General features: G+C 42.4%; 1 long non-coding RNA gene across 1 annotated transcript; it reads left to right on the top strand.

Moving 5' to 3' along the window:
* The first annotated feature begins 1,230 nt into the window (after positions 1–1,230).
* On the top strand, positions 1,231–5,438 carry LOC113562264. Its single transcript, XR_003406777.1, has 2 exons — positions 1,231–2,583; positions 4,558–5,438. It is a non-coding gene; the product is annotated as an uncharacterized LOC113562264 (long non-coding RNA).
* The last annotated feature ends 4,579 nt before the right edge of the window (positions 5,439–10,017 follow it).

Here is a 10,017-nt window from a genome sequence, read left to right as displayed (position 1 = left end):
CCTTGAATACATAACACAGCGCCGGTGGCGCAAGAAGAACGAAGAAAACGGCGCGCACCTGTTCTCCAACTTGCTCAAAGCCACTAAAGCTGATTATTACGAGCGGCTGGACCTGCTAGCGCCGCTGCTTCCCGTCGTCTCCCTCTCGAAATTGCGGAAATTTCTCCGCGACTCCGACGGATCGTTTCGCGGCCATCTGCATCTCTCGCTGTCCCTTTTTCTGGGCCGATCAGTCCCAACTTCGTGTTTAGTTGGGCGTGACCAAAGAGATTCCTAATGGCCAATCGCGAGTTTCAATCTTCAGGCGTGTCGCAGGAATGATAAATGTAGACTTTATCTATGAGGCCTTTTAATCGTTTTATTGAGCTTTGGATTGTGTCGCACGGGCATAAAGCTGTAATTTGTATTTTCAAGTAAATTCGTGCTGTGAAACAGGTGAAAAGAGAGTTGGGCAAAATAATAGAGAATACAATGAATGTGAGAATCCAATTTTCTTGGTATCTCGGTCTGAAAACTAGGTCAGCTGTATTTGAAGCACCAATTGTTAGACCAATTAGCGCGGAAGTAAACTATATTTATATACTTCATACGTATATTGCACAATGCACGAAGGCTCATGTACAGCTCACGTTACAAAGGTTCACTCTCAGCGGAACTATAATGAACCAGAACGATAATTCTGAAGTATTGCTCGAGAGTCGGAAAACAAATACGAAATCCGCGCGCGAAGCACGTGTTACTCGCAGCAACATCGATCGCGTTTCATCAGTCGTATCTTTGTTGCTTGATGAGAATGGCCTTGACCGAGATGGTAGTTATGGCAGTTACGTTGTTGCATGAGCGGAAATGAAGAGAGCTTTTCACAAGTCCCCGGACTGCGCTTTTAATACGAAAGCAGTAATTAAAACGACACATACGAACAGAGAAGTGCATGCTCCACGAGCAAAAAAAAGGTGTAAGCAACAGAAAGACGCAGAAAAGACAGAGCTGATTGTGAGATAATAAAGAATAGAAAAACGAAGAAATATTTATTGCAATAACTGTTATGAATCCAATTTTTATTAAAGAAAAAATAGAGAACGTTACGCTTTTCAGCTCTATCGCTTGGAATTTAAAAGCCGTTTAAAGTCTAATTTTCTAAACGGATGTAATCCTCGAGGTACTCACTAAAAACCTCGAAAACGATTTAAAAATCAGATTTTAGTCTAATCGATTGTTTTATCGCCAACTGAAATTTTAGACGGGTTCTGGAAGACCATACTAAAATGTTACATAACTGGGCGACGAAATCAAGACGCACCTTGCATTCTCGATAATGTCAAAGTGCATCGTTGATGTGCTCGCTTGGAATTCAGAGATCGGATGTATAGTCAGCATAATTGATGATACCAGCACTGTCTGACATTTTTGCATCGTAAACACGATCGCTCGATGGAACATGGACAAATTATGACGGATAACACAGTCGTACTTTGCACAGTGCTACATTAGGGTCTAGCGATTTTACAAAGTTTGCTTTTCACTATTTTAAAATTTTCCATTTACATTTTCATATCAAATTAATTCTATTATTAGTCAGTACAGTTGAACTCATCATTTTCATCATATATGGAAACCTTGCATAATATCAATTAAGATCTCAATACCTACGTTTCTCCTTTTTATCTTCTCATTTTTTATATCAACATAATGCAAATCTTTCGTATGAGTCTCGACGCAGAGATCAAAGAATTATAGATATTTGAAGAAAAACCGCAGAAAATACTTAAAAAATAAACAATTTATTCGTTCATCCACATCAGCAAAGTGGCGGCACGAATATATACATTTCCGCTAAAATTCTCCTGCTCAAATCAATACGCAATTTGTTTGCTGGCAGCGATGGCACACACGAGCGCGGTGAATGTCACAAGATCGATCGTGCCATGTATTTCGTGCATCGGAGAATCTTTTTCCTATGACATGCAGTATATATATATTGCGTAAGTGTGGGTGACCAGCTGTGACATGTACGACATGATTGCTACGATTGGAGGCGGTCCTCATCGCCCGTGAATGAGTGACCGAGGCATAAAGTTCTCAGAAAAAAGCGGGAAAACCTTTGTGATGAAAGGTCACCGCGTGTGCCGATGGACGAGGGTGATTAGACAGAGCGGGGACATCCGCAGTGTAGGCGTCAGGACGCCGGGCGCCTATGTATTGACCGACCCTACTCAAATCTATTGCTAGTTTCTCGAGTGCCTGGTGCCTATTCGGTATCGGCCGCCAATTCGGTTGCCTTTGCTTGTATAGAATAAACAGCTGGGAGGATCTCTTTCCGGTGGAAATATACTTCTACTTAATGGAGACGATTAATATGTGTGTAGCGAGAGCTGAGAGTCACGTGTATAATGGAATGTTGTTTGTTCATGCTAGATCAGCTTGCAACACTTGAGAGTTTGGGAGACCACAGATGGGAATTCAGAATTCTCGACGATAGCTTGTGCAAACGCATCTGGACTTATCTGTGAACGTCAGCCAGGGTGAATGACCGCGGCGGAGGATGCCCTTAAGGAATTCGAAAATTTTAGGCGCAATAGATAAGTGAGTCGAAGATGCCTGGACTTTACACCTTACACCTGATAAGCGAGCGAAATATTTCTTTTCTCACTTCTTTTCTCAAAAAGTCTTCCTGAGAACTGTCGAAGTATTTTCCATTGTGATAAATTTTTCGCATGTTGCTTTTACATTTGGATAATTTGATTCTGTCCCTCAAAGATTGTGCATATATTTTCTTAAAAATGCACGCAATACAGATACCAAAGAATTGTCGTCTGCGAGGTCACAGATTCATAAAATGTGCATTGGTGTATAGGCCTTTTAATTTCCTTGTTGATGTTAAACCGTCACGAAATGTCATGAGCGAGCGATGTTTAGAGTATACATGTGCAGTGTGTCAATAAACGTCGATAGCTGTCGATACATGCATGTGTGCACGGCAGACGAATAATGCAACGAAAGAAACTCGGTGAGAAAGGTTCTTGCAAACGGTCAAGGCTACGGCCGTATCGATTTGACGGATGTTAATAATGAGATCATTGCGTGCGTGTCTCGCGGTACAGTCGAAGGGTTTCACTAATTCGCTCGAAATACGAATTTCCGGTAAACGGTATAATTGAGAGATGAAAAAGAAACGTCATCAAAGTAAACGCTTGTTTAACTTTTGCATTGTAAATTACAGGAGCACGTTATCTATAATATATTCAAGAAGTCTCGAATTATCCGAAATATTATATTAAATATTAAAAATATTAAAAAATATTAAAAAATTAAAAATTGTACGTGTTTTTTGTCAAATCGAGGCTTTCAGGATTGAGAAATTAATAAAAAATAAAGTGAAGGAGTAAGATGCCCATGCATGCGTTGCTTCTATAATAATCGTGGAGCGATTTTTCTTGGTGTAAGAATTTTCAGATATTTATGTAGGGATCGATCGATTCCTTGTAAGAATCTGCTGGACTCTGAGCTGGTCTATCGTCTTTAAGTAAAACATTGTAAATTATAAAAAGGCAGAAATTTTTATTAAAATTAGCTTGTTATTAGTTTCTGTTTATGTCGTTTGTTATCTTTCTACTTCATTGAAAAATAATGGCTTTTATAATAGTGGTTACGTTGTTTCGGTTGTTGTTTTTCAATATTTTCCGCTCATCAAGTTTCTTGCTCAAGGGTATAAGGAAGCATGTCCGAATGCATTTACGAACAGAAAATAGACTTTGAGTAAATTGCTTGAGAAACCTGCAGTTTGTAAAATTCTCTTTTAAGAGAGTTTACAGAATTGCGATTCGCGACACAACAGGGACATAACGCACAAAACTACTTGAAAAATAGGTCAAGAAAAACTTAAGACATAGTTGAATGACATTGCTGACAGTAGTGCAAAGCTGCTAGGATTTTAATCTAAAACTTCGCAGAGAGGAATGTACACAAAGTTGTTTATAACAACAAGCTTAAAATTTAATCACAAGCAATGAAGAGAATAAAATAATAATCTTTATATCTATTGACAATTTAACAATTAATTCAAATCTACTGACAGCACACGACGTCTGCACGATTCACTTCGAGACCATATCTCCGCGTGTATCCACGACAGAAGAAGTATTTGCATCATATTAAAAATAAGATCATTTCCAATTTTATGGCCCATCTGTAGTGATGTTGTTTATTGCTTATCAGTTTTATTTCATTTTAACGCCTGCTTCTAGATGCTTTTCTTGTCAATAAATATAGTTTCCAAGTGAATAATTCTGCGTCGTAGAAACTTAAGAAATCATGTTCCATCTCTTGAATTTATGACGATCTCCTTTAAGTTCTTGATATACCGAGGGATCAATCGCACGACGTACAGCTAGCAAAATCACAATTTATCTAGCACTTTCCTGATGAACCGCAAAACGAGATCCGATAGGATCCGGGTATTTCTCTCCTCTACATTAAATATCGATGCATTCGTATGTTGACTGATATCTGGCCAAAAGAAAGAGAGAAATTGGCAACCGCCTCCGCTTTTCTTTTCAGGCAGAAAATCGCGCGTCTTCCGTTCCACTTCCAAATAACGTTCAACTCCGCTTTCGCATTGGCAAATATTTACTAGCAGCAGATCTGGTTCCATTGGTCTCAGCATCAGCCAGGTCCGGCGACCAGTAGAAGGGAGAGATGCAGGCGATGTTATACATTTCGACATTTACCGCATCCCCTGAGAAAAAGTAGAAGTGATTCTAGGTAAACCTAGAGGACTCGTGTTCTCTTTGAAGTTTGTCCTTTTGCGGATAATAAGAGTTCCTCGAAAATCGATTGAGAAGTACGGAGGATCATCTCTGGCCATCAATCTCGCGGCTCTTCAGAAGTCGCGCGTCTAGGATCTCTCTTTCATAAGGAACCAATGGAACGCAGCGAGGGCGTGTGAACGTTCATTGCGACGGGAGGTGGATCAGCCGTTGGAGAGAAACTGCGAGCAGTTTTGATTAACGAGGGTGCATATACACTCACCGGGAAGGATTTCGAGAAGGGTCGACCGACGGGAGCCATACTACCATATGCACCGGCGTCTGGCCTTGGATCATCCAGATTCCCCGCTCCCTACCCTGCTGTTATCCTCGCTTTCTCGTCCTGACCTTCCTTCTCTTTCGTTCTCGTCGTCGCCTTGCATCGGGGTCAACGAACTTGCGCAGAAGATATGGATCGTTAAGCGGGTTCTGCACCCCGCCGCTCGACGACACCCTGGAAAGTTCCATGACGCATACTAGGAAACGCCGATGATCCCTTTGAGCCTGAAAATTTCAATGGTCGAAAGGAAGGATGACAGGAAGGATACTTTTTACAGATCTTGACGATAGGAAAAAAACAAAAAATAGTGTGTGAAAAAGAATAAAAATCTGGAAAGTGATTCTTTTGCTAAATCTGTTTTCTATTTTTACAGTTTTACTATCGCTATTTTATTTTAAATATCGATAAACCTATAAATAGCTTTAACATTTTATATAAGAGTCATACAAAACACACGATATCTCCTTTGATACAGAATTATGTTAATCGTGATAGTTAATAGATACAAATCGCAGGGAATCAAATATGATTGACAGCATTAGCATTATGACATTCTAGCACATTAGCGGCCCGCGAAGCCACGTAATATAAAGCGGGCCGTCGACTTCGGGAGCGAGAACTATGCGGCATCCGGTGGATGATTACGACAGGAAGGACTTCGCACGAGAAAAAGAACGATCGAAGAAAGGGAAAGTGGTTCGTCAAGGTTGACGAGACGTGGCTCCGTCTCGGCCCTCCGTTTCGCGCAGGGTTCAGGACCACCTTGAATATTTCCTGGAAACATCAGTGGCGCGGAATTAAAATAGTTTTGCGTACGCTGCGCGCGCGTAATTGATAAACGCGCGAATTATCTCGGCGTATCGTGAGTCATCGAACTTGATCATCTTGATCATCGGTGATCGGCTTGTCTCGGGCAGATAGCCCTTCTGAGAAAAGGATTTTCTCAGAACGGACAAATTAGGAGAAAAGAGAGCCACTATGCGGACCTGAATAGGAAGTACCCCGTTGGCGGGTCTATTATTCCTGCAAAGGGTATCACGAAACGCTTTCACGAGCGAGACGAGACGAAAATTAGGACCAGCCTAGAAATCGTGGGATCGAGCCCTTCGATACGTCGAAAGGTCAGTGGACGACGAAAACTTCGTTTAAAACCGAGAATCCTCGAGGATCTTTCGGCGACCGCACTCTCTTCCCACAGTGTGCCTCTTGAGGACCGTAAAATGAGAGGAACTTTAAGTTCTGCTTTTTTTCTTTAATTGCTGCGGTGGAACTTTATAAAGTTTGAAAGTGCACGTGCCACTTTAAGAGTATCTTTTTCTTTGGAAGTTCTATCGGATATGGATTTCGTTGATCTCTTAATCTTGTAGTTGATATGTGGGTACCACGTGCTATCCGGAGTCTCTTTTGCGCGAACACCTTGCTTGGAAGCTGTAATTTAACAGAAGATGTAACTTAAAGATCTAGATAATCAACCTTAAAAATCCAGATAAACGACTCAACATCGTAATTTCGCGGCTCAAAACGGACAGGACGGAAAAGAAATCACGCGAGAAATTGATACAAGAAAATTACTCCGACGGAAATAATCTGGAAGGACAATTTTTACATGTCGTTCGGCGGGTACACGTGTATCTTAAACGTCTGCGAATCCTAACGATCGGTCGATCGCCGGCAGACGATTCGCAATTTTACCAGATGCTGACGACCTCGCGCAAGGCCGCACGCGCGACACTGCGTGTGTCGATGCACGCACGTGCGTGGCCGCATCTCGTATCTTGCGTGTGGTCGTCGTGCGCGCGAGAGGAAAGGACGTTTCGTGTTCCGATTTGAATACGATTCCCCGGGGGACGATTTTTTCAAGATAAACCTCCTATCAGCCGTTTCCGTTTCCTCTCGTCGCACGGCACGCATCGCTTACGCACCGTTTACCGCAGGTCTCACCCATCCGCAGACACACAAGCACACACGGCCGAGTGGATGCAGCCGAGGCACGCATCGCGGACTTGCGATACTTGCTGTCTGGCTAGACGACACGTCTGTCTGCCAACCGGCGGTATTTCGGTAACTGTAAACTATGCGCGAAAGATAAGGCGAAAAAAAAATGAATGACCAGCGTCGCGGCGTTTTGTGTTTCAAGAACTGATGGCGGTTTCGGTTTCCGGCGCTGCTTCGTTGATGGGAAAACCGCGGAGCTGCTTATTTCAATGGACGACAGTCATTTCGCTGTTCTTTTATTACGACGACTCTGCGTGGCCTCTCGTGGAGGCTTGTGTGCTTGATATGCACGTGGTGTGTGAATTTGGACATAATGTTGGAAGATATTTGCGTGTAACTTGCTTAATGTACACTTAACGATAATATCAAAGATGTAATTAAAGAATAATTAAAGGTATTGTTTTTATCTTGATTTTATTGATTTCTGTTTTCAAGTTAGAAGTAATTCATTATTCTTGCCCCTCCCTTACGGCGCGGCTTGATATTTTCGTGTTGCTTGTAAAGTTTTAATAGTTCACATGATCTGTGGAATTTACTTCGATTTTAGCATCATCCCACGAGACTTCTACTTCATCGAAAGTTCACAAAGAGCAAGAATCCTCGACCACTGATTATCAACGCGACGCGCAACAGGATTTCCAGGATCAGCAGGATCTTGCGTTCGGCGGCATTCATCATGAAGATCGTCGGTCTTAGTACTGAAACATCAAGTCGAAGTAGTTGAATCGCAGAAATCTCCGTGGATGAGCATGGGCATTGCATAGATGGCCGTATTTGCGAATGCAACAGGGTCGCCAGTGCGGTCGCTGTGGAATCGGCGGCACGATGCAGACCTGACGCGGTGAACTGCTCGGACAGACGGATCTAGGAGGACACGACACTTCCGGAGGACAAGGTCGCATCGGACATCCGGAGCGAGGCTGGCAGGACTGGCGGCATCGAAAATTAATTGAAAATTAATACTTCCCGGGAGGATTCGTCTGTAATAGTGATCTCTCCCTAATTTCCGGAAATTAGACAGAATTTATCATCGTGCACGCGACTTATTCATGAAATTACAAGCCGTGTTGCTCTCTATGATTTGATGTGTCCTTTTAGTTACAATTAAAACTGAGCTTGGGATAATTTCTTTGATTGTTGGCGTCGTGAAGGATTTCTTCGTGCACACGATTGATTCAAGCGTTTACCATGATCCAGCAGGGCGCGGTGAGTGTGGTCTCGTTCACGGGAATTTTTTTGAGGAGATTCTTCGGGACTCTCTAACGAGAGAGCTGGAACCGGATCATGGTGCCGACCATGTCAACTGTCACATTTCGTTTCCCGTGACTGCCGCAGATATCGACACTGGCGATCTCTCTTTCTTTTTTTTCTCTTCTTCTTTTTTAAATCAGAATTGTTACTCGCACCGCGACCTTGAGGGACCTGCGGTGGACCTGTGAAACCTGACCTGCATTAACAGTGGCTTACGCGGCAATATTTCGGCGGGATCCGCAACGAGACCTTGGCTCCGAAACACCGAAACACAGATTCCGCGACGGGCTCGACTTTTCCCCTCTCCCTTTCTATTTTCGTTTTTCTTCTTATTGCGTCGTCGCACTTTTGTCGACTCGTATCAAGGATGTGGGTTACTCTAACTCACTCGTAAACTCGCTGACCCGCAAATATTCTGTGTTACTCGCGATGTCGAGGCCTTACTTGTATAAGGTCTCTCTTGCACGCTACAACGTACGGAATTGTCATTATCATTATCTTTAACACATTTTCGTTAAAGATAAAAAAGTTAACAAGCAAAGTGAATGAATTGAATTATGCGAAATGTGAAATTTATATTTATATTTATATTTATCGACAAATTTGTTAATCGTTTTACGATCACTGAGGCATAAATAATATAAGTGAAGCCTCTCGCAGAATGAAGGAAGCAGCAAGCATCTCTCGCCAGAATCGTCGAAAAAAATCACGAAACGATGCACGCGAAACGGGAGAAAGAATCGATAGGCAGATTGTGCAAGAGAGAGGCCGAAAAAAAACAGATTCTCTTTGGAACATTATCGGATGGAGGGGCCCGCAAGAATATAGAAGACGGGGCAAAGATCGCGGGTGGTACATGTAACGAGCCCAAGGTTACGGCGCACGAATCGTTGCCCTAATACCCAGATACATATGATTAAGACGACCAACTGCGCGCACAAATTACGCCTAACAAGTAAAACAGCTTCTCGTACCCCTCTGCCCCCTTCTGTGGCAAGGGCGTTGCGCAAGATCCACGAATTTTCACGCGCAAGTATGTAAATGATATTTACACGTCTCCTCTGCGCACTATCCATCATTTTTATCATAGAAACGACAGCTCCAGATATTATCCAACGGAAATAAATCAAGTCAAGACATTTTCCAATCATTAATTAATTAATTATTTATATTATAATTATTAGGTCATTAATTAAGTAATCCGGGTCTAGACAGCGATACAAATATTGTAGCAATGTTTAGGAGAATTTCGCTTTTTAGTTTTTTAAAGATCGCCTATTCTGCTATAAAATTAATACACGACAAACTACGTTGTGCTGTCATAAGTATGTGGTTAATTTGATTCATCACTATCGAGATCCGGATTACTTAGTTAATAAATATTTTCAAATATTGCCATATATTTCCTCTCAATATTCATTTCCTCAATATACATTTCTGATCTTCTTCTTCTCTAGGTTTCGGTTCAGTTTCTTCTGCACTATCTTGGTTTCCGCCACGTTCGGTGACAAACCTGACACTTGTAATGGAAATCCACGCAACTTCCGCGCGTGCGATCATCGTGCGGGGCGGCCGACGTAGCGCGCAACATCTTCTCTTATCGGAAGCGGGACGCAGGTGTCATCTCCGTCGCGAGAATACTCAGCAGCGCCGAGGAGGGTTAACGATCTCTCCCCTTCAATGTAT

This window comes from Ooceraea biroi, chromosome 1, assembly GCF_003672135.1.
Source record: "Ooceraea biroi isolate clonal line C1 chromosome 1, Obir_v5.4, whole genome shotgun sequence".
NCBI classification, from domain to species: Eukaryota; Metazoa; Arthropoda; class Insecta; order Hymenoptera; family Formicidae; genus Ooceraea; species Ooceraea biroi.
The sequence above is the reverse complement of the archived record's forward strand: the minus strand, read 5'-3'. Positions and strand labels throughout refer to the sequence as shown.